We start from the raw sequence: 25,312 nt of genomic DNA, 5'->3' as shown, positions 1-25,312 counted from the left end.
TTTAGCAGTCTAACGCGCAGATTCAAACAAAATTCTTTCCCTACGACGACATAAAATCTCAGTATTCGTTTATTCCTGCATCCCCTTCACATTCCTGCATCCCCTTCACATTCCTGCAACATGTCGCATTATACATGAAAGACGTTTTAATGTCAATAACTTTGTACGATGATGACTAGCTAAGTAAGGTGGTTGGGTGAGGCGAAGGAGAGGTTCATATAGCTCATATTCTATATGTACCTCTTGACGACGATGATAACGACAGAAAATTGTGGCCAAAGCATAGCTGATTGGAACTATTTATACTTGTGCACAGTCTGCTTGCCTGTTGCAATCGGTGTTGCGTGTGTGTTTGTGATTTTACATTTCCCCCAACCCTTCATGTCTACTACGTTGTTGCAACGCCTGTGCTTTTTTGTTGACTTCTAACGTAACCGAGTACCATCAGCGCTACAGTTCGTCAACAATAAGATATTTTATTTGAATGTAAGGAATGAAGTTACACACTGAGTGACTGATGGACGCTCGGTCAGAGCAAAGATTTGCTGAATGCCATACGGGGCTGTTAATCAGTGATGGAATTTGTTTTTCAGAATATCGTATCGAATTCAAACCCAAAATAGTACTTGATTCAATGATACAGAAAGGTTTTGTTTAGTATCCCATTTTAAGAAAAATAGCCAATAAATATTTTCGATAATGCAAAGACTTGGGGGTTTATCTCGCAAATATCAATCTGATTCAAAGTTCATTATTGAAATTACCACTTGAGGAAATTATTCATTCTCCTAATATTTTTTGTCTAACAAAGACCCGAACACTTATTTGGAAATAAACATTTTTTGTTGCGTTTGTCAAGGTTCATATGCCTGATCGGGCGCCGAATATCCAAGTCAGTCCTTATTGCGAGTGTTGCGTTGGTTAACAAACATTGGGCTTAGCAAATCGAAAAATATTACTCACCCTCCAACATACAAAGCAACGATACATGGCGCCCGAGCAGGACATTAACTCTACTTGCTTCCAAACCTGCAAAGGAAATATATGTGGCGCTCGAGCAAACATGTTAACTCTGGAGCCCTATTACAGCATAATGGAATATTTCTAGAACCATATACCGACCTAGTTCAAAACCCATAATAGAAGTTTAATCGTGAAAAAAGTACTTGTTCTCTAAACGAGTCAAGAACTTTTGTTGTCTTCATGCCTCTTGTGGGATTGCCTAACAATTTAAATGTTAAGTATTAGCACAAAATTATACAAAATAAACGTTAACTCGAAAATCATCCAAAGCTTAGATATAAGGCGCTCGAACAGGGACATTAACTCTGCAAACTATTTGCTGCAGTGCGAAATATTTCTCTAACCAAATACAAAACTAGTTCAAATCCCATAATCGAAATTAAGACTTGAGAAAAGTATTCATTATTCAATTTTTTTTTGTTTAACAAATTCTTACATCCATTGTGAGGAATTATTTTTTGTTCCGTTTTTTAACAAACAATGGGCCCAGCTAATAATTCGAATATTATTAGCACAAAATTATATAATATAAAAACAAAGAAAAAAATACTACGGCCGTCCATTTAACCGAAGCTTAGATACATGGTGGCAGAGCAGGGTCATGAGCCCTGCAAGGTACATTTCAGCGGAATCGAACATTTCTCGAACCAAATACCAACCTACTTCATAGCTCATTATCGAGGTTAAGACTTGAAGAAAGTAATCATTAACCCATAATTTTTTCCTTTTAACTCAAAATTTATTGCGATTAAATATTTTTTATTTATTTTGTTAAAAAAGAGCAGATTTAGCTAACAATTCAAAAACGATAAGAATAAAATAATATTAAATAAAAATTAACCCGAAAAAAAAAATACTCAACATCGAAATCTTCAAAGCGTACGAAATATGGCGCCCGAGCAGAAATACGAACATAGACTCTGTATTAGACCAGATACCCGATTTGGATTTCGTTTCCAAATTCCACTGCTGTTTTTTAGTCACTCAAGCAATCTGCGGTCTTCATCCTGTCTAGAGGAAGTGGAGGTAGTCTCTGATTCTTAAAGTAGCGTTGCGTCGATTAAGCTTGTAATACATAAGCAGTTCATACTCATTTGGTATTTTTTATAAAAATATTGCTTATACGCAGAAGCGCCAAACGAATTGCTATTTGAGTTTATCAAAAACGCTACTTATGTATATTTAGTTCACTTTAAATTCATAGTTTGTTAATATATTTATATTTATTGTATATGCACATTAGTGTGGGTCGACTTTTTTTCCGACCTAGTTCAAAATCCATAATAGAAGTTTAATCGTGAAAAAAGTACTTGTTCTCTAAACGAGTCAAGAACTTTTGTTGTCTTCATGCCTCTTGTGGGATTGCCTAACAATTTAAATGTTAAGTATTAGCACAAAATTATACAAAATAAACGTTAACTCGAAAATCATCCAAAGCTTAGATATAAGGCGCTCGAACAGGGACATTAACTCTGCAAACTATTTGCTGCAGTGCGAAATATTTCTCTAACCAAATACAAAACTAGTTCAAATCCCATAATCGAAATTAAGACTTGAGAAAAGTATTCATTATTCAATTTTTTTTGTTTAACAAATTCTTACATCCATTGTGAGGAATGATTTTTTGTTGCGTTTTTTAACAAACAATGGGCCCAGCTAATAATTCGAATATTATTAGCACAAAATTATATAATATAAAAACAAAGAAAAAAATACTACGGCCGTCCATTTAACCGAAGCTTAGATACATGGTGGCAGAGCAGGGTCATGAGCCCTGCAAGGTACATTTCAGCGGAATCGAACATTTCTCGAACCAAATACCAACCTACTTCATAGCTCATTATCGAGGTTAAGACTTGAAGAAAGTAATCGTTAACCCATAATTTTTTCCTTTTAACTCAAAATTTATTGCGATTAAATATTTTTTATTTATTTTGTTAAAAAAGAGCAGATTTAGCTAACAATTCAAAAACGATAAGAATAAAATAATATTAAATAAAAATTAACCCGAAAAAAAAAATACTCAACATCGAAATCTTCAAAGCGTACGAAATATGGCGCCCGAGCAGAAACACGAACTATAGACTCTGTATTAGAGCAGATACCCGATTTGGATTTCGTTTCCAAATTCCACTGTTGTTTTTTAGCCACTCAAGCAATCTGTGGTCTTCATCCTGTCTAGAGGAAGTGGAGGTAGTCTCTGATTCTTAAAGTAGCGTTGCATCGATTAAGCTTGTAATACATAAGTAGTTCATACTCATTTGGTATTTTTTATAAAAATATTGCTTATACGCAGAAGCGCCAAACGAATTGCTATTTGAGTTTATCAAAAACGCTACTTATGTATATTTAGTTCACTTTAAATTTGTAGTTTGTTAATATATTTATATTTATTGTATATGCAAATTAGTGTGGGTCAACTTTTTTTTCAGGCATAGATTCTAGCAGCTTCCCTTGAAAAATTATGTGAAAGAAGTCAATTGGACCATAGTTTTAAAATTACATTGGAGTATGGAGTAATTTGGTAAGAACCTTCATATGTGTGAATGTGCATATTTGTAACGTGGTTGCGTCGAAAATCTTTAGTCGGTCTTCCTGAAATGCATCACACTTAGTTTTAGAGACACAACAAATGGCATCAATTAGATGTTATTTCAATACATCGAATCTCGATGGAGATTTATTTCGATCGAAGTGTTACAAGGTAGTCCAACAATTATGGCGTTTTCTTTTCTGAAAATATTGTTGCCCTTTTTGTTCTATGCTCTCTTGTAAATTTGTGTGTTCCTTTCATAAAATATTTCTTACTTACCTACAAATTCACACATTTTGTAGAGCGCCGGTTATCTAGTTCAAAATATAGAATTTAAGAAGGTAAAATTTTTTCTAGAAAATGTTCCCAAAACAAATGGAAATAGCACGAGTTGCGATATCTTAAAAAAGGTTTCCAGATATCGACGCAGCTATTTGGCTTCCCTCGAAACTGAGCAGATTCGAAACTGACTTAAGGGGCATGAATAACTGTACTTTTCTTTTAATTTTATGTAAAACACAAATTTGCTAGGAAAGTGGTTAAAAAACAAAAACACGCTCCGTACAAATTGACCCAGCCTAATGATGCATATGTACATCATATTTATGCGCACAAAATTTAAGGTTTCAATTGTAATTGAATTTTATTGAATCAACTTATTTAAATGAATGTACCTATGTATCTACAGTTGTGGTCATATACAGCAGCGAACATGAAAATAGCAGTGGCAACTTTTATCAAGTTTCGCCAATTAATTTTTTCAATTAAATAATTTTTTTTTTATTTTCGATAATTTGAGAACAAACCTTTATGAAATTTGTAACTGAAACAATTTCGAAAATGTGTTCGAAAAATTTCGAGAAGTTTTTACGAAAAATTTGAACTTTTTATTTATAGTTTTCTCAATACAATTTTAAGAATGCAGCTTTGTAGCTGAATCAATCGAAGGTACAAGTCATAGGTCTCTCAAAATTTTTAAAGCAGTCTATAAAAAGCTTTCGAAGAAATTCGTAAATTCGAGAAGGTTTTACGAAAATTTCGAACTTTTTATGAAGAGTTTAAAAATTTTTTTTTAATAATACAGTTTGGTAACCCAATCAATTTCAGTCTTACAAAGTAAAAGTTATAGGTCTGTCAAAATTCGCATTGATTTTTACAATTTTTTTTCCGAAGGTTGTTCCAGCATTTCATCCATATAAATAATAAAGTTTTGTGTCCTTAAAACACCTTTCAGAAAAAAAAAAATTCAAAAATCAATAGGAATTTTGAGATACCTATAACTTGCACTTTGTTAGACTAAGATTGATTGGGCTACAAAACTGTAAGCTCAAAAAAAAAAAAAAAATCAGAAAGCTCTAAAGAGGTAGGTAGGTTGAACTGGCCGGTCCATGAGGACCTCACATAGACTGATTGAGTCTGTAGTGTTACCAGAAGTTTGTTTTAACGACCAAACTGAAAAACCCTATCAAAAACCAGGACCTATGTTATAAAATAACTCCGTCCTCTTGGCAAATACTAGAAGCTTCCTAGGACTTAAGCCGCTTGCTGCTTCTAGATCTGACAGCTGTATCACTCCTAATAGCTGGAGTCTTAGCCTGGCAAGTGCAGGGCACGAGCACAGAACGTGCTCGATCGTTTCCTCCTCCAACCCGCACTTCCTACATCTGCTATCACTGACCAAGCCTAGTTTAAAGGCATGTGACGCCAGAAGGCAGTGTCCAGTCAGAATACCCGTCATGAGTCTACAGTCCTCTCTTTTTAATGATAGGAGCAACTGTGTTAGTATAAGGTTGTAAGACCTACACATAATCTTCGACAATTTACAGCCCCGCGCTTGAACCCATGCCTTTCCCGCTTGGTCGATCATGTGCACCTCTAGCCTTCGCTTAATCTCGCCCAATCTAATTGGGACATCTACGGAGCAAGCTTCAAGGGATGCGCCCTTTTTAGCTAGTTCGTCCGCTTTTTCATTCCCATCTATTCCCATATGTCCTGGGACCCAATATAGATCTATGCTTCTCCCTGTCCCGATTCTCTCCAGAGACTGCTTACACTCTAACACGCATTTAGATGCTGTGCTATGCGAGATTATTGCCTTAATTGCTGCTTGACTGTCAATATAAAAGTTAACACGGTTGCAGCTTAAGCTATTCTCTTCCAGGGTTTCTACTGCTTTGGTTACGGCTAATATTTCCGATTGGAAAACGCTACAGTAATCCGGCAGCCTGTAGGATCTGCTTATTTCCGGATCAACGCAGTATACCGCAGACCCTACTCCTTCCACTACTTTGGAACCATCGGTCTACACATGTATCGCCTCGTCCGCCATTTGCGCACCCTTGCGCCAACCGTCCACCTCTATTGTGGCCTTAAGATCTCCCTCGAAGCGCAGATAGGGAATCATGTAGTCTGTTCGTCTTGTGATTGATGACGCTATACTACTATGGCCATATGGTCGGCGCTCAAGCTGCCCCGAAGCCCCGAGCCTGGTTGCGGTCGTTAACGCTTTGTTTTTGCTACCAGGTCTACAGGTGGGATGTGCAAAATGGCATACAGTGCAGCCGTCGGGGTTGTTTTCAGGGCTCCCGTAATGCTAAGCATCGATAGTCTGCATACCCCCTCTAATTTTTTGAGGTATGTTGTTTTTTGTGTGGCTTTCCACCAAACAAGAACTCCATAGTATAGAATAGGGCTTACAATCGCTGTAAAAACCCAATGAGAAAGAGAGGGCGATAGGCCCCACGTACACCCCAGCATTCTTTTACATGCGTAGAGTGCCGTTGAGGCCTTCTTGACTCTCTCCTCCACGTTGAGCTTCCATGACAGCTTACTGTCTAGGATGATTCCTAAATATTTTGTGCAAGGTTTCTCCTGTAAGGTCACCCCTCCTAACTTAGGCCTGGTCCAATTTGGGACCTTGTACCTCTTTGTAAACAATACCATATCCGTCTTCTCCGCATTGACTTTCGACCCGACATTAGATGCCCAGGTATGAATATTGCGAAGCGCCCGATCCATCAAAAACTAATCGTTGGAAGGCACTTTCCACTTATGACAATTGCAACGTCATCTGCGTAAGCCGTAAGTTTTACGGGTCCCTCATCGAATTGCCTGAGCAGTTGGTTGATGACCAGCGTCCACAGCAGAGGTGATAGCACCCCTCCCTGCGGCGTGCCCCTGTCCACTGATTTCGTGGCCTCGTACAATCCCATTGTGAAGTAATCTTTCTGCAATTTAACATGCAGCCGATCCATCTGATTAAGGCAGGATGTACTTTAATGTAATTAAGACCATCCATAATCGCCATTTTGCAACATTATTGAAAGCCCCGGCAATGTCCAAGAAGACTCCTAGAGCATACTCCTTATATTCCAGGGATTTCTCTATGCTTATTACCACCCTATGCAATGCGGTGTCTACCGACTTGCCTTTGGTGTACGCATGCTGTGTTGTGGAGAGCAGCTTTTCATATTATTTTAAGCCATTCCACGACCGCCCTACTTGAGACTTGTAGCATGGTCGGGAATATACCATCTGGGGCCGGCGATTTAAACTTAGAAAACGTCTTCACTGCCCACTCGATCTTGGTATCGGTCACCAAGCCCGGCACTAATAGCTCCGTGATCGAAGTGTGAGTGATGTCTGCTGGCTCCTCTAAACCGTCTCCCGATGGGAAATGTGTATCGAGAGCACCTCAAGGGATTCCTCACTATTACGTGACCATTCCCCGTTCTCTTTCTTTATTAGTCCCTGGACTATGTTTCCCTTTGCTAGGACTTTTTTCAACCGTGCTGTTTCGCTGGAGCACTCTATGTCCCTACAGAAACTTTTCCATGAGTTTCTCTTCGCCCTGGTAATTTCACGCTTGTAGATCCTTAGTAGATCCCTGTACTCGTCCCGACACGCTTCGCTTTCCGCGGTCTTTGCGAGCTTAAACATTTCTTTAACCTGTCTTCTTAGAAGACTCAGCTCATTGCTCCACCATGGCGCCTTTGCTTTTCCTCTGAATCTTCTTAGAGGGCAAGCATTGTTATACGCAGTCATAAGCGTCCTTGTTAGGAATTCATTCCACTCCTCCAGTTCCTCTACATTAGCAACCCCTTTGGGTTGTCCCAGTTTTGTTTCTACATGTTTCTGGAATTTAGTCCAGTTCGTTGACCTAGGGTTTCTAAAGGTTCCTCCCTTCTCTACCCTCTTAGGGGGATGTTGAAGCTGATATACGCATGGTCGGAGAAGGAGAACCATCCAATCATACCTTGATATATCACGCTCGGAGCTCAATGTAATATCCAGAACATTGCTGGATGTTGAACCAATGTATGTAGGGACATTTCCCCTGTTGGCTATCTGCAAATTGGTTTGCAGGCTGTAACAAAACAGAGATTCGCCTCTCTCGTTCGTATCTGCTCTTCCCCACGCATTGTGGTGCGCATTTGCATCTGCGCCTATGACCAATCGCCCTTTGCGCCCTTCCTCCTATACTAGCCTTTTGCACTCCATCGGTGGGACCTCCGCAGCATGGGCCATGTAGCAGGATGCCAGGATAAATGCCTGCTTATTCTTTTGCTCAACCGCCACCGCTGCGAGATCCTCAGTGGTGTAATTAGGCAGCATATATGAATGCAGCTGTTTCCTTACCATTACTACAGCTCGCACCCGTCCTTCCGTTTGCGCGTAGTAAACGCCAAACCCGCGCGCGCTAAGTCCCGAAACCTTTCCTCCCGATGAGAGCCATGGCTCCTGGATCAGCGCCACGTCAAACGAACCCTCCTCAAGGGTTAGGAGGAGTTCGCTCGACGCCACTTTACTGTGTTGGAGGTTTATCTGTAGGACTCGCAGCACCATTGGGCTGTTTGTCCCCCTCCAGCACCTTCGTCTTGACGTAGTCGTCCTCCCCTTGCCCTTTTGGTCTCTAAATAAAAAGTTCAAAATTTTTGTAAATTTTTCTGCAATTTTCGAAAACGTTTTTGAGATCCTTTTTACAGTTTCAGTTACAAAAATCACGGAAGGTTTTTCTTAAAATATCGAAAATATAAAAAGGATAATATAGTTGTTGAACTTTGATTAAAAAAATTGCTGCTATTTTCGTGTTCGCTACTGTATACATGTGAATTTGCTTTGATTTAGTTGGTATATCTTTTTTTAATTGAATTGTGTAGTTTATTATTTTATTATACATTTTATTCGTACTATAACGCATATATTTATAGTTTTTATGTTTAATTATTTCTTTATTATCCGGCATCTCAATGCAATGCAAACGCGTCGATTGCATACGGAATTAAGTGCCAAATGCACAATTATTCTAATATATTTCTATAGCAGACAGTTATTTCTATTTTTGTTTCAATTTTAATTGAATCACAATTTGGTTGCATTTTATTTACATAACACCTGAGTGAACTTTGCCTCAGAATCTTTAGACGATATATTTACATACAAATATCTAAATCAAGATTCGATGGAAAAGAGCAGTGGAGATTTGCAACAAATTTCGTCAATTTAATTTTTATCTTTTATTTCCGATAATTTAAGAAAAAATGTGTGAGGTGGGTTTCTTCGTAGGCTGTTTTCTTTCTAAATGAGTACTTGTGACTTTGTTGGTGGCGGCGAGTTGTACCTAGTTGTGATATTGAAGAGGAAAACGGCTGAACGGTGTATCGGTGTATCGGTTGGCGGATACAATACGATTGCTGATGTAATCGGTTAACGATGACTGGTTTTACAGCGGCCTAGTATACTTTTTACCAATATAGGGGGCCACGATAAATGGACAGACGATTGGTTGCATTGATGTCTTGGGGGTGATGGCCCCAACTGATGAAGTTGCGCATCGACTTTCAAGCAACCAGTGGTTGGTGAAATCGATGATACGCAGGTAATTTACATGGAGGCCTGGCCCCGTAGATACGAGGCGATGGTCGCATCTGTGTTTGGGAGTAGGTGGAGGTAAGAACTAGGTTTCTTCACGCTCAATATGGAGATCAAACGACCGAGGTCACCTACTGATCAAAAGTGGTGGGTCTGTGCAAGATAAGGGAATTAATTATATCTGTTCACGCAATGTGTTAGCGGTAAAGACTTCTCATATCGTAGGTCGCCTATGCGATGCTCTATCAAATGCAAATTGTTTCTACTTAAGCCTAAGTCATTATAAACAGTTTGAGAAGTTTGCGCACTCGCGGTAAGGCGATTGTCGCGTAAATGAAATGCTTCCAAGTGATTTGCTTACAGTGCGGCCATATGTAGTGATAACTAAAAGAATGTCGGGTGGTGGCGGTTATGCTAATGATTGGTACTCTCCATACCTCCTCAAGTTTATTGGTATACGTACTCTTCTGTGTGGCTGTCCACCAAACAAGAACCCATTCTCTATACGCAGTGCGAATCTTTTTTTTTACAAAAAAAAAAATATAGATTTTTCAGGAAAACATTTTCAACAATTAATGCGAATTTCGAGAGATTTATAACTTGTAGTATCTTGTGAGACCAGAATTGATTGGGCTAAAAAACTGAAATTTAAAAAAATATCAGGGAAATCCAAATAAAAAGTTCGAAAATTTCATGGAATTTTTCGAATACGTTTTCGAGAGTGATTTACATAGTTAATTCACAAAATTAAAAAAATTCATATTTTTGTGTTCGTTGTTGTATTCATTTTTTTTTTGTAAGAAGAGCTAGGCCTTCTAATATACTCAGACTGGCAGTGCCCATAGTGTTGCCGTTAGACGAAGAAGAGTTAGACGCTGACAGAATTTCTTATGAAATACTAATTACTATAAGCAATCGCATTGTGTCTACTCTGCCACTCCCTAACCTCTACTAAGCATTAGATATACTTAGTATGTATTACACGATTCATTGAGTGTTTTTGTGATTTACTTTTTACATGACTTAATTAAAGTCTAGTATCCACTACAGCGGCCAGCATACAAAAACATAGAATTATGTGGCTATTGTACGAGTACACGAGCACTCTTACATTCATCTGCTACTTTATTACTTATTACTTTATTACTTATTAACAAATATTTACATTCCATTAAATTACAGGTAGCTTTAAGATTTGCTGAATTAACTATAATAATATTATGATAATTTCCATAATGTTCACTAAGTTGTAATTACTTGCGAAAAAAATTGTGTCAGCAATAAAAAAAAGGCTTGGGATAAAGCAATTATATATATGAATTGAATGATAGTTTTATTGTTATTACATATTGTACTAAGTTAAAGTAAAACAAGTAAGGGTGTCTAAGTTCGGGTGTAACCGAACATTATATACTCAGCGTGAGCTTCTTCAATTGTACAATTCATTTCAGATAAATTACTTTTCTACATAACACGTGGCACCGCTCGTTAAAAAAAAATGTCTCCCCATTGCCTCTTACAATAGCCGTGTTTTTTAACACGCGCGTATACGTTTCGTTTGCGCGTGTAAAAAAACGCCTATCCTCGCTTAGATAATGCTTATGAGACCCATCTAGTGGCTGTGGTTAAACAACTAGCTACAGCAACAGGGTGTACCGAAAAGCGGAGACGCAACGCTCTGATGGCCATAGGGTATAACATATAGCTGAATCAGTTGCGATGAATTGTTGACACACATAGAATACATAGAATTAGTGTAGAGGGTGAAACAAAGACACACATTACAGTTACATCTGAGTATAATGCGTATTGAAATTTAGTAGGACAAAGTTTATGCGCAGCAATTTCAGAGGTGTATTTATAGTTTGTCGCTTAGCAGTCAATATAAAGTTTAAGCGTAAACGGATATACGCGTGTTAAAAACACGGCTAATTGTGGTGATTTCTTTTCTACACGAAAATGTCGCCACTTTCAGGGGCAAACATTTTTAAGATTCTCACTTCGCCCTGTGAAATTGTAACTACTTAAAATATTCAGTGCCACCCTGCATGACTTGAAAAGAACAAAAATTGTAACCCTGTCACGTAATCAGCTGTTTCTTCACGCCAAATAAACAAAAACTTTCGCAAATTATATTTATTCCAATAAAATTCATTTTAGTATACTGTTTTTAGTATACTGTGGTTATTTGTCAATGTGACAGGGCTGTTCTCTGCACCGTCAATGGCAGCGAGGGCAAGTAATAATGCATTTTTGACCATTTTTAGGGGTAGGTTGTTGAAAAAAGATAATGATGCCCTCTATTGAGGCTACACTGATTTTACAACGGAACACAACTTTTCGTGTAGAAAAGAAATCACCATAAGACTTGATAAGTGAAATATCATTGATGCAAAACTATTTTTTGCCGAGTTATAGCTTATTATTCTTGTCTACGACCCTTTTAAACTTGTTTTATATCTAAGTTGCCGTGGTCTTTAACCGATCCCGTTCATTTTTACTAGAAATATTTTCTGCTATAAGGAAAGAATGTGTACACAATTTCATTACGATATGTTAATTTTTCTTCGAGTTATGGCTCCCGAAACATAGAAAATTGATTAGTAATTTTTTAAATTTTTAAGTTTTTCCTATTAATTGTTATATATACACCTGGGAAATGACATACCACTGATATAAAGCTCTTTTTTGCAAAGATATAGCTTATTTCATTCGTCCAGAACCCTTTTAAAAATCTTTTTTATAAAAGTGAGCGTGGTCCTTAACCGTTTTCGTAAATTTTTCTTCAAAGCATTCCTTATAGTAAAGGCAACCTCTCTGCCGAATTTTGTTATGAGGGTTAACGATTTTTGATTTATGATTAATAATATTTGTAAAATTGATTTTATCACAAGTGGGCGGTGCGACGCCCATTTTAAAATTTTTTTCAAATTTTTATCAAGAATCTCAATATCAGTCCTCACGTCAAATTTCAACATTCTAGGTGTACTAAATAATCAGGTTTTTTGTGTTTTCAAATGTTATATATATAAAAAGTGGGCGTGGTTATCATCCGATTTCGCTCATTTTCAATACCAATCTATTCTGGGTCCATATAAGCTCGTGTACCAAATTTGGTGAAGATATCTCAATATTTACTCAAGTTATCGTGTTAACGGACAGACGGACGGACATGGCTCAATCAAATTTCTTTTCGACACTGATGATTTTGATATATGGAAGTCTATATCTATCTCCATTCCTTTATACCTGTACAACCAACCGTTATCCAATCAAAGTTAATATACTCTGTGTGCAAAGCACGCTGAGTATAACAAGTACGAGTGTCTATGTTCGGGTGTAACCAAACATTAGCTGTGGTTTTTTTACATCTATATACAACTGCACTTAAACTTTATATGGACTGCCAATTATACTCAGATGCAACTGAAATGTGTGTCTATGGTTTGCCTCTACAAATGGTGTGTGTCCACTATTCACCGCAACCGATTCAGCTATAGGTTATACACTATGGCCAACAGAGCAGCGAGTCTCCGCTATTCGGTACAACCCGTTCTGAAGAAAATGGCTATTATATACTCAGCGTGAGTTTCAATTGTACAGCTCATTTCAGATAAATTACTTTTTCGAGTTTTTTGGAAGGGATTTATTTTTTTCGAGGCTCTAGAAGTGTTGTGTAATGCTTAAAAAAATCTCTTAATTTCCTCCTTCAATAAAACTTGGTAAGTGAAATATCATTGAAACAAAACAATTTTTCGCTAAAATAAAGCTTATGTTTTTGGTTGGGTTGTAGCCATTTAAACATCCTTTATCTCTGCCAAATTTCAATGCAATATCTTTAAAGGCTTGTTAAACTTCCAAATTTTCGTCTTCTAAATGTGGGGTGTGCCTCGCCCATATTCCAAAATTTTTTGAAATTTATGTTTTGCGTCATAAAACCAATCCACCTACCAAATTTCAATAGCTTAGCGGTATTCCATTTTGAATTATCTCATTTTTATATTTCGATATCGAAAAAGTAGGCGTGGTTATAGTCCGATTTCGCTCATTTTCAATATTTAATACCGAATTTGGAGAATATATCTCAATATTGCTCAAGTTATCGTGTTAACGGACGGAGGGACGGACATGGCTTAATCAAATTTTTTTTTCGATACTGATGATTTTGATAAATGGAAGTCTATATCTATCTGGATTTATTTATACCTGTACAACCAGTTGTTATTCAAGCAAAGTTAAAATACTCTGTGTACAAAGCACGCTGAGTATAAAAATTATTTCGACTGTTGTTGGAATAATTGAAAAAAAAAAAATTCATTCTCGTTCTTTCCACATACAATATTAGTGTAGTCAGTTCTCAGAATATAACTACCTCTCTTCATATTTCACTAAATGCGAATTGGCTAGGTAAATTTGTGAACATTAAAATTTTCAACTGTTGCTTAACAAAGAGTGTGTTGAACTTTCAGTGTCCAGTCACCACTAGTTGACAGTTGTCGCTTGGTAACTCTCATCAGTCTGTAGGTATTTGAAAAACAAACAAATAAATTACATGCGAACACGAAAAAAGCAGTACCGATTTTTATCCAATTTCTTCGTTTTCTTTTTCGATAATTTAAGAAAAAACTTGCATGAATTTTGCAAATGAAACTATGCAAATCAATCGCAAATTTTTCGAAAACGAATTTTTTTATTTTGAGTTCTTAAATTTTTTTTTCGAATATGGAGTTTTGTAGCCCAATAAATTTTTGTAATGGGCCTCTTAAAATTCGTTTTGATTTTTTTAAATTTTTTTTTCGAAGGGTGTTTAGAGTTTCTTCCATATAAATAAATAATAGTAAAAAAAAAAAAAAAAAAATAGCTAACCGACCTAAAACTTAAAAAATAATTTTTAATCATAAATAGTTAATGTTATAGTAGGTGAAGGTCGAATAGTTTACCATAAATAAATAACTCAAAATAACTTTACTTATAACAAAATATAAGTTATTAACAGAATAATTAAATTTAAATTTAGAGTTTTATTTTCTAATTTTTGCTAACTATTATTTATTTTTAATTTTTTAGTTCTTGTTTTTGTGCTCGTCTCAATTCATTCCAAATATGGTTATGACCTTTTCCCCGAAATAGCCACATGGTCAAACGGAAATTTCCTAAATGGCTAATTGACTTTGAGACCAATTTATATGCACATAAGCTAAATTGACTTTATGTTCGGTGACTTTATGTCACCCAACATTAAAAAGATTGCATCGGCCTTTGATACGTGTGCAAAGTTTCAGTTGACCTTATGGCAATTTTAAGTATTCATAAGGTCAATTGACCTTATGTCCGATGACCTTACATATATCACTCCGACATTTTGCACGAACTGTATGCCATTTTAAGTGTTCATGAGGTTAATGGACATTATGCCCGTTGAATTTAAGTTAACTCACCATCAAAATATTTTATTTTCATTGGTCCCTGATACGTGCGCAAAGTTTAAATTGACCTTATGGCCATTGACCACTTCAAATGGCCATACGGTCAATTGACCTTGTGTCCGTTGACCTCATGTCATCCAACCATCAAATTCCTAATTCCTATTTTTAATTGACTATTCTCATTTAAAACTGACTTTTCTCACTTGAAATTTACGCTTTTTCGTTTACAAATGGAAATGGTATTTGGTTAGACAGAATTGGCCGGTCTGTGAGGATTTCACTTATACCTGATAAGTCCCTAGTGTTGCCAAACGTTGGCTCAGCGACCAAACTGAAAAAGTCTTATTTAAACTAGGCCTTTTCATTGATAGCAGATGAATATGCTGGTGGGAATTGGAAACAATCGAGTACATTTTGGCGACTGCAAGGTATGAGCACAAAACCTGCTCGATCGTTTCCTCCTCCAACCCGTATTATCTAAATCAGCTATCACTGACAAGGCCTTTTTTTAAAAGCATGTGACGCCAGAAGGCAGTGTTCAGTCAGAATACCCACCCACCCTGAAAGAGGGAACTTTTCAATGATAAGAGCAATTTTGTTACTACTACAAGTTAAGATAAAACTTTAGTTAAGACCTGTACACTTTGCAGCCACACGCTTGCTTCTCTGCTAGGTCGATAAAGTGCAACTCCCGCCTTTTTTAATCTCGCACGATCTAATTGGGACGTCTACGAAACAAGTTTCTAGGGATGCGCCCTGTTTAGCTAGCTCATGTCCTTTTTCATTTCCATCTATTCCCATGTACCCAGGGACTTAATATAGCTGTATATTTCCCCCTATATATTTTCTTTTTGCTATGACAGATTGCCTTAATTGCTACTAGGCAGTCAATGTAAAAATTACGCGGCTGCAGTTTAAGCTATTTTCCTCGTGTTTCTACTGACTTAGTCATGGTTACGGCTCGTTGCAGTTGTAACACTTTGAACTTCGCCACCAAGCCTGCTGGTGGAATGTGCAGAATGGCATACATTGCAGCCGTCGGGGTTCTTTACACGGCTCCCGTTATGATACTGATAGCCTGCATACCACCTCAAATTTTTTGAAGTAGATTCTATTTTTGCGTGGCTGTTCATAAAACAAGGACTCCATGGTATAGGATATGCTTTTTAATCGCTTTAAATACCCTAGCATTCTACATGCATAAAGTGCCGTAGATGCCTTCACTCTGTCCCTCACGTTAAGCTTCAACAACTTACTGCCTAGAATAATTACTAGATAATTTGTGCAAGGTTTTTCCTGCAGGGTCATCCGTTCTAGCTTAGGCCTAGTCCAATTCGGGACCTTAAACAATCTAGTTAACAAGACCATATTTGTCTTCTACGCATTGGCGTTCAACCCGACTTTAGATGCCGAGGTATACATCTGCCGAAGCGCCCGATCCATCAACGAAATGGTGCAGTTTTTATAAAATTAAGTTCTTTCGCAAAAGGTTTTTTGATCGGCATGGATCAAACATAGAGAGCAAGAGGAAGTGGAAAAAGATATACAATTTTTTGTGTGGGAGTGTGAGGAAAATCAATAGAAGAAAGACATGGAGAAGAATAAAAAGAAAAAAAAATGTACGATAAAATAGAGGAAATTGGCATAGAGAGTGAAGATGGGAAGAAGCGATGCTCACTTTTGAAATGTAGAAAAACCAATTCTCTGGCAGAACAAAGTCTGCCGAATACTCTTTATAAAGCCTATTGAATTTGTGCTTTAAAAAATTCTTATAACAATTATTTGGATACCAAATTGGTCTTCAATGAAACAATCGTTTGGGTTTTGGCTGACCCGCAAACGAATTAAACTTCAAGCAAATATTGTAGCGAATATTAGCATCACTATGCTGTTAGTAAATAATCACAACAACAAAAATAGCAAGCAGCCACACTTATGTACATGTACACATTAAAGCATGCAGATGTGGTGACTCTCACATACACACGCATATGGATAGAGGAACTACAGATATACATGTATACAGAGCCGGATTAACAGGTAGGCAGAATAGAGTAAAATTTTCTTACAAACATAAAATTCTAGAGAGTGAAAGAAAAATATAATCAGAACTGAAAATAAATTTTACTCAAATAAATAAACCTCAATTGACCGCATTCAAAAGGCGACGACCGACAAACTAGACAAGGTTCCTAAAAAGGACATTTCCGACTCATTTCACAAATTGGTTAAGCGTGCAAAGAAGTGTATCGAAGTGAAAGGAGAGTATATTGAATAATAAAAAAAGTTTTAACTTTTCTTCAGTTGGAAGGCCATACTGGTGAAAGTCTAGCGAATCAAACTTTAAAGTTTCTTACTGAAGACTGTGGTTTAGATATTCAAAATTGTAGAGGACAATAATATGACAACGCATTACACATGTCCGGAAAGTATAAAGGTGTGTAAGCAAGAATATTGAGTTTGAATGAGAATGCGATCTATGTTCCTTGTTCCGCGCATTCCCTTAATTTTGTTGGAGAGTATGCTGTGAAGTACTGTACTGAAGTACAGACATTATATAATTTTTGTCCGCTTCCACCTATCGTTGGGGCGTATTAAAAAATAAAATAAACAATAAGAAAACTTTGAAGACATTGTCAACTACAGGCTGGAAAGCACATTCGAATGCTACGAATGCAGTTCACGATTCATTTGATATCATATTAGAGGCTCTAGAAATCATTGCTGATGATGAATCACAAAATACTGATACTCGTTATGAGGCAACGTCTATCGCGAATAAAATGCAAATTTTCGAATTTGGTTTCATGTTGATTTTATGGAACTCTATTTTGACTGCTATGCGTTCAGTGAGAAAATCATTGTAAAGTGAAAAAGCAGATTCGCAAACGTGTGGTTTTTTGTACGGATTGTTAGAACAGAGTTTAGTTTCATTCCGTGAAAAGTTCAATGGTTTCGAGAAAAAAACAAAACTATTATTACCTGGTGTAGGTTATACAGAAATCTTAAAATGTACTCGTTGTAGAAAAAACCAACCTAATGACGGAAATGCTCCAGAAGTAGAATTTTTACCTCGCGATGATTTTAGGTTAGGTTTCCCCGAAATCATCGACAATCTTCATAGTGAAATCAAACGACGTGCGAAAGTGTATATGGAAGTTTCAGAGAAATTTGTATTTCTCATCAACTTTTCTCTAAGTGATGGAGACCTCCACGAAGCTATAAATAACTTAGTTCGTTTTTATTCTAGAGATTTGGAAGAATTTTTCATTGAAATGAAACAATTCCAAAGTTACGTGAACTCCAGATACACTGATGCACAAAAAACTCCTAGTCACTTGTATACGATTCTAATGGAAGATCAATTAGCCGATGTATTTCCTAGCATAGAAATAGCTCTTCGGATTTTTTTAACATTAATGATCACAAATTGTTATGCCGAACGATTCTTCTCGCAATTAATAATAATCAAAGCTGCTGAAAGAGCTACAACGCGACAAGAGCGACTCGAGATATTAGGTATACTTTGCATTGAGGCAGATTTATTGAACAAAATCGATATTGATGACACAATTGATGAATTTGCCGAAAACAAATATAGAAAAAAGGACATGTTTAAAATGTAGATAGCAATTTTATTGATATTATTAGACTGTGACAATAAAATTTTTATGAAAGATATAAGTTTGTATTTTTTAATCGAAAAAACAAGGGAACGGACGTGAAAAAAGGGCCCTAAAATTGATGGTTGCCTAGGGCCCCGTTGAGGGTTAATCCGGCCCTGCATGTATATAGCTAAAATAACCAATCATGAGATACAATTGTTCTAGAAGTCATGTTCGTCAAACGTCTACACCTTAAAAGAAATGGGCGAACGAGGTAACCGAGAGCATAAAAGCAGCGCAAGCTGAGGAATTAGTAATCAGTTTGATTGAAACACGCTATTAGTGAAGTATAATTGTGAAGTACTACTCCCAAAGTAGTCTAAATAAAGACCAATTTGCAATACTGAATATTGGAGTTATTTACTCGACAGTTCAGCGATTCGAACGTTAGTAGAAGGTGCATAATAATCAGAAATTCACAAAATTCGTTACAATATTAAGTTTTTTCTCTGATAACATGTGTTTCAATTATTATAACTCACCTTCACATCTCACGCCCACTGAAGTTGTTCACTAATCCTTCTTCCAAAGTTTACAAATTATGTTTGAAGTTTATTTTAATTTTAAGAATTTTCACGAGATCCATATTGAAATTGATTTTTAACTTTGTTAAGAGAAACGTAAAGTTTGTGCTTCACTTTATATTCATAATGGGCCACTCACTTAGCATTTCATATTTTTTCCATCACCACTTTGATTATTAAAAAATTAATATGGAAACTTTACTTATGCGACCATCGAAGTATTTATTGTTGTTAACAGCGTTTGGACCAGCAAATTGGAAAAGGATTCCAACGAATTGAAGCTTTTTTACACAAAGACTCTTAGATTTTCAAGTTTGCGCTTTGAAATTTCAATCATTATTGTGTTAATATTTTGTTGTTGGTATCAAACACACTTCTGCCGTTGCTAAGTAGGTTTTGTTTGATGATCCGATATTAAAAGCTGCAATGATAAAAAAATGAGGAAAATTAACTACGTATTAAAATTGCAAGCAATATTTAAAACTTTTCTTAATAAATGCTATGGTAATAACAAGAAAGGACAGGATTATCTTCGGCTGTAGCGAAGATCTCATATCTTTACAATAATCTGATGAAATTTGAAATATTCATAAAATCTAGGCAATCGGTTGTATGGGATATATATTATGTACCCTCTGGTAACAGAAATAAAAAAAACGGTTGTATGGGATCCAGTCGGTTCAGAAAAATGATCAATCTAGTTCTTAAAATGAGTAAGAAATGACAGGACCACACTTATACTAAAGCTCGGTTGTATGGGATATCTTATAAAACTTATAAAATAAAGTCGCTAAATATCGTTGTACGCCCATCACTTAACACAGAATACTCCGATTTGAAAACTCTATTTTGCATTTGAAAGCTTAGATTCGTCAGATGGACGTTTTCAATATAATTTGAAGGTATATATTTTAGGGGAGTGGTAAATCGCCAAAATGTAGTAAAAAATTATAAAATTTTTGTTTACACAGCTATAAATTTAAAAGGGATGGATCGATTTTAATATTTCTTCTATGCAGTATAACTTTGAAATATTTGCCTTCATTTTGCATCACAAAAAACTTGATTCCTTTCTAATATGAGCAAAAATTAGTAAAATAAAAGTAATATTTTCCAAAAATTGCAGTGCGTGTGTTTGGTTGCTGTGAATTGTGCGAGCAAACTTGCTTCGAGTGCGACATCGTCGCATACATACATACATGTTGAATAAGATTGAATGGTGAAAAAAGCCAACGTTATTTAACTTCGGAAGAAAAAACCAAAAACAAGTGCGCCAAAAAGTGGATGAGCGAATGCATAAACTATAACAAAAGGTCAAATAACTTAGCAACAATAAAGTTGCAAAAAAATAAAACAACTAAAAATTCTACCAATAGAAAACGAAAAAACGTTGTAGTTATTGTGAAGTACCAGCCAACCCCGCATATACATACATAAAAAGTTTTAAACGGCGTAAGGGAGTACAAAGGGAGTTGGCAACATAGTAACTACATAACTCTATGAATATTGGCTATGTAGATGTCAATCAAAATTACGCAAAAGTTGGCAGCACTAAATGCATGAGCATACAAATTGGCTAACTACATATTGAAACTAACAGAGGATGCTGGCAACAACAGCAACGCATAAATATCATTGAAATTTATATGGGGCATTCCAATGTGACGGGTGGACCATGTTGGTTTCATTACTTCAGATATTTGGGTAAAAGTTGTATAAGTAATTTACTCATTCAAACTTTTCGTACTTTTAAAGTTGATATCAAACGAAACTTAAATTATGTTAGGTTGGCCGGTCAATAAGGACCTCACATAGATTGAATGTGTCCATAGTAATGCCGAAAGAGCCCAAATCAGATGAGAGGACTTATGGAATATAATAACTTCGCCCACTTGGCAAATGTTAGCAGTTTTCTAGGAGCTAGCTTAACTGCTGACTCGAGATCTGGCAACTATGCCGCCCCCAATAGCTGGAGCGTTTACCTGGCGAGCGCAGAACACGAACACGGAACGTGCTCAACCATTTTTTCCTGCAGCTCGCGCTTCCTACACTTACTGTTATTGAGGAGGACTTACTTATAAGCATGTGACGCCAGAAGGCAGTGCCCAGTTTGTATGCCCATCGTGAGCCTTAAGTGTTCTCTCTTCTAAGTCTTCGCGCTTCTGTACACGTCTTTCCTGCATTATGGATCATATGCAACTCCTATCACCTTTTGATTTCTCCCAAACTGATTGGGACATCTATCGTCGATTCAGGGAGTGTTGCACCCTCCTTTGCCAACACAGCGTCCTTTTCGTTACCTTCTAACCCTTTATGACCGGAAACCCAGTATAGATGAATGCTCCGGCCTGACGATGCATTCCAGAACACTTCTTGACGAAGTACTGTGTGGGATTATTGCCTTATTCGCGGCCTGACTATCAATATATATATTGACGCGACTGCAGCTTAATCACGCTTCCTCCAGAATTTCTGCTTCTTTCTTCACGGCTATAATTTCCGCCTGAAAACGTTGCAGTAATCTGGCAGCCTGTACATCCTAATTTTAAACTTCATAGCTTTCCAGTTTTGATGGTGAAGCTACATATTTTTTTATGGAATTACCCCTTTCTAAATATTACAATTGCATATGTATATACATGCAAAAAAATAAAATTGTAATGCGCATAAAATCTGTATCACATCACTCAATAAAGCCAACAAATGGAGTCTTAGATATGGCTGTATATACCATAGATGGGCAGTTTCTATTAGCAAAGGAAGTACACTAAAGTCTTCATTTGAATGTACTTTCAAACTTCAAGCAATAAATATAATTGGGCCAATGTAAGAATTGAATGCAAGTGGATGTGGAGTAGTAATCAAAAGCTTGTTAGTGGATTTTTAAGGGTAATGCAAAATGCCCATGCATGGTTATTACATACCTTGTAGAGAAATTCAAAAGTTATATCAAGAATTTCTGGTTTTAACCCTGCATGCGCAGATATAAGGCTCTTGATAAGATTTGGCATAGACAACCGTGGAACCAATATAGCGGCCATAAGCTGGAACGCTGATTAGGACGGCCAAGGAACATAGAAGCAGTAAATATGATGAAATGAACCAAGGGGATAGGAGATAGACTCGGGAAAGCCGACGAAGACGGCATGATACAGAAGGGTGGGGTGTTGTCGCTGGCGAGCCTCGCCATCGAGCGAAATATGAAGGAACGTACGCCAGGTCGAGGATCATCTAGACAACGGAGAGAAAAGAAACCGCTTCTCCAACGATAGAGCAGCGAACAGTATTGAAGTCGATACCATACCAAGTGGCCCTAGGGCAGGATTATAAAGTTCTGGGAAGCTAAAAGATCCCCTAGACAGGACGTTGACCGACGTCACGGAGTAGGCAGACGAGCTACGGTGCGTTTAACCTACATAACCTTTGTAATAGTCGCAAATCGTTCATTGTATTTGGAAGGGCGTCGCCACCGACACCTAAGACCATCTCAGCGGTAGGTATGCCTGTCGTAAGAGGCGACTAAAATACCAGATTCAAGGGGTTGTGGAGTGCAACCTTTTCAGGTTGCCAGCGCAATATATAGCTTCTCCAAACCCAATTGTCAACCTCACATATCCGTGGCGAAGCCTGTTTCGTTAACAGCCGAGGCTCTGGCGACCCCGACCTCCTCATGGATGTAGGGGTTGGGAGGGCGGAATGGTCTAGAAGGTCGCATCTGGTCATAACAAATCGTTCCCGAGATGGTCGGGCTTGGTACCGGAACGTACCGGATCTGTATCCGGCAAAGGACCATCAACTCGATAACAATCCCCAAGGCCTTCGAGATATGTCCTTATCGCTACAACAACAACAACCATCTTAGCATCCGAACAGAAGCCTCAAGTGACAGCTAAAATCGGTGTGGAAAAACCACTCTCCCAGCTTCTCTGCGAATGTGGAGAACTCAAAGAAGATGTATATACATAGCGCTTGGCTACAAAAATCCTAAAAACTACAATGATAGAAATCTCGAGTCTGCCAGGAACGTTATGAGTTCTGTTGAGCGCACCTATCTGCCGCATGGCTGAGGGACTTTTATCTCAGGAAGAAACTGAGTCGCTGAATATGAAGATCTTGGATGGAGCGGTTGCGGAGAGGGTGTTTGGTAAAACACTAAACGGACCAATTACATGCCACTGGGAGTGGTGTATAGTAGCAGAGTAGATTGGGTCATTTCCTTGGAAGAATGAAAACGGACGACCAATGCTGACTCTTCTCAGAGGTCGAGGAACTTCTATCGAAGTTTGGTCTCTCTGGTTGGTGAGATTAGGGAGGAAATAGGGCTTGACGAACTAGCGAGGAGAAATCTCCTTCTACACTCCAACAGGGTGCGCACAACCCTAACACATTGGCTTAAATGCTTTTTTTTGTTTATTTCAATAACAGCTATCCTAGTACGTTAGCACGGTAACACATAGCAGAAGGCTACAGAGTGGATGCCTTATGCTGTGTTATCGTCCTGTGTACAAAAGCATTTAAAATACCCTAGTGTGCTAGCTTAGCTTGGTAAAAAAATAAAAACTGGCTGAGTGATTTGTCAACAACGCTTTACCGCCAACAACACAAAATCAAAAGCTAAACAACCGCCCAGCTCATACGCCTTAAAATATACCTCTCAAAGTGGACTGAGCTATTACATATAAATACATACATATGTATATCATGTGTGGCTTGTACGTCTGCAGGTTAATGATTTGTGGGCTCAATTCATCTCTTTAACTACAAACGCAAAACGTTTTCTATTGAGCGGCTCAATTCATCTCTTTAACTACAAACGCAAAACGTTTTCTATTGAGCGGGACACACATATACTTTGTTAATTGTTGTTATGGCACTCATTGAGCCTTGTGAAACCAGCAATCTATTTATAAATGGGGGTATTGGCAAATGTTCGATTAGTTAGAGATTTTTAATATTTTGAGAACTGAATGTGAAATTTCTTCGTTTTTCACAGCAAGGTATTTTCGGGTCCAGACTGTTGGTATTTCCGGTTAATTTGAAAAAATTACAAGAATTAGGAGAACGAGCGTTAATAGCAATATAGAGATATGGAAAATTTGTTAAGGCATATGGAACCCGGGCAGTGCAACATCAAAACTTTAGAGGGGCGACTAGGCAGTCGTTTGGCAAACACTCCGAGTGTATTTCTACCATGGAAGCTGCTCGGTGAAAATTCATCTGCCTTTCAGCTGCCTTTAAATCTTTTTTAAGCAAAACAAAGCCTTTTTCAACCAAATTGAAACCTTTTTTAAATAAAATGTTTCAAGTAAAATAAAACCTTTTTCAAGTAAAATGAAACCTAATTCAAGTAAAATAAAACCTTTTTCAAGTGAATTGAATTCTGTTACAAGTAAAACGGAATTTTTTTGAAATAAAAAGGAAACAAAAGTTTTTTCAAGTAAAATGAAACCCTTTTCAAGTAAAATGAAAGCTGTTTCAAGTAAAATAAAACCTTTTTCAAGTAAAACGACACTTTTTTCAAGTAAATTGAAACGTGTTTCAAGTAAAATGGAACTTTTTTTTAGTAAAATTCAAACATATTTTTGAGTAAAATAAATCAAAATGAGGCCAGCAGTACCATCTAAAATGAAATACTTTTCAAGTAAAATAAATCATTTTTCGAATAAAATGGAACCTTTTTCAAGCAAAATCAAACCAGTTTCATCTAAAATGAAACACTTTTCAAGTAATGCGACACCATTGAAACCCTTTCCATGTAAAATGGAACCATTTCAAGTAAAATTAAACTGTTTCAAGTAAAATTAAACATTTTTAAAGTAAAATTAAACCTTTTTCAAGTAAAACGACACCTTTTTCAACTAAATTGAAACGTGTTTCAAGTAAAAAGGAACTTTTTTTAAGAAAAATTTAACTTTTTAAAGTAAAATGAAGCATTTTTTTTAAGTAAAATAAGCCCTTTTGAAGAAAAATGAAACCAGTCCCATCTAAAATGAAAATTTTTTTTAGTAAAATGAAACCTGTTTCAAATAAAATTAAACACTTATTATTAAGAATTCATGAGCTTAACACCAGCTTATAATAATAGAATATTCACTTATTATGTTTTTCTAAGAGAAACTGAAAAGAAAGAAGGAAACATTTACTGGCATATTGCGATGGTACCATTTCGAAAACCGCCACGAATTCATCATCAGGCAATTTCGTAATGTTATCAAAGGTTTCGCCGAGATTCGAACCGCGAATCACACGATGAAACTGCAGTTGCCTTAA

General features: G+C 36.8%; 1 protein-coding gene across 16 annotated transcripts in view; it reads right to left on the bottom strand.

The window, feature by feature from the left end:
- The window catches only part of cic (Putative transcription factor capicua), a 227,748-nt gene that overhangs the window by 102,592 nt on the left and 99,844 nt on the right, over positions 1-25,312 (bottom strand). For all 16 annotated transcript variants that reach the window (XM_067789532.1, XM_067789583.1, XM_067789605.1 and 13 more), the window contains one exon: positions 19,001-19,463. The gene's annotated coding sequence lies outside the window, so the exon portion shown is untranslated. The remainder of the gene's footprint in view (positions 1-19,000; positions 19,464-25,312) is intronic.

Source organism: Eurosta solidaginis, chromosome 1 (assembly GCF_040869045.1).
Source record: "Eurosta solidaginis isolate ZX-2024a chromosome 1, ASM4086904v1, whole genome shotgun sequence".
In the NCBI taxonomy this organism is placed as follows: domain Eukaryota; kingdom Metazoa; phylum Arthropoda; class Insecta; order Diptera; family Tephritidae; genus Eurosta; species Eurosta solidaginis.
The sequence above is the reverse complement of the archived record's forward strand: the minus strand, read 5'-3'. Positions and strand labels throughout refer to the sequence as shown.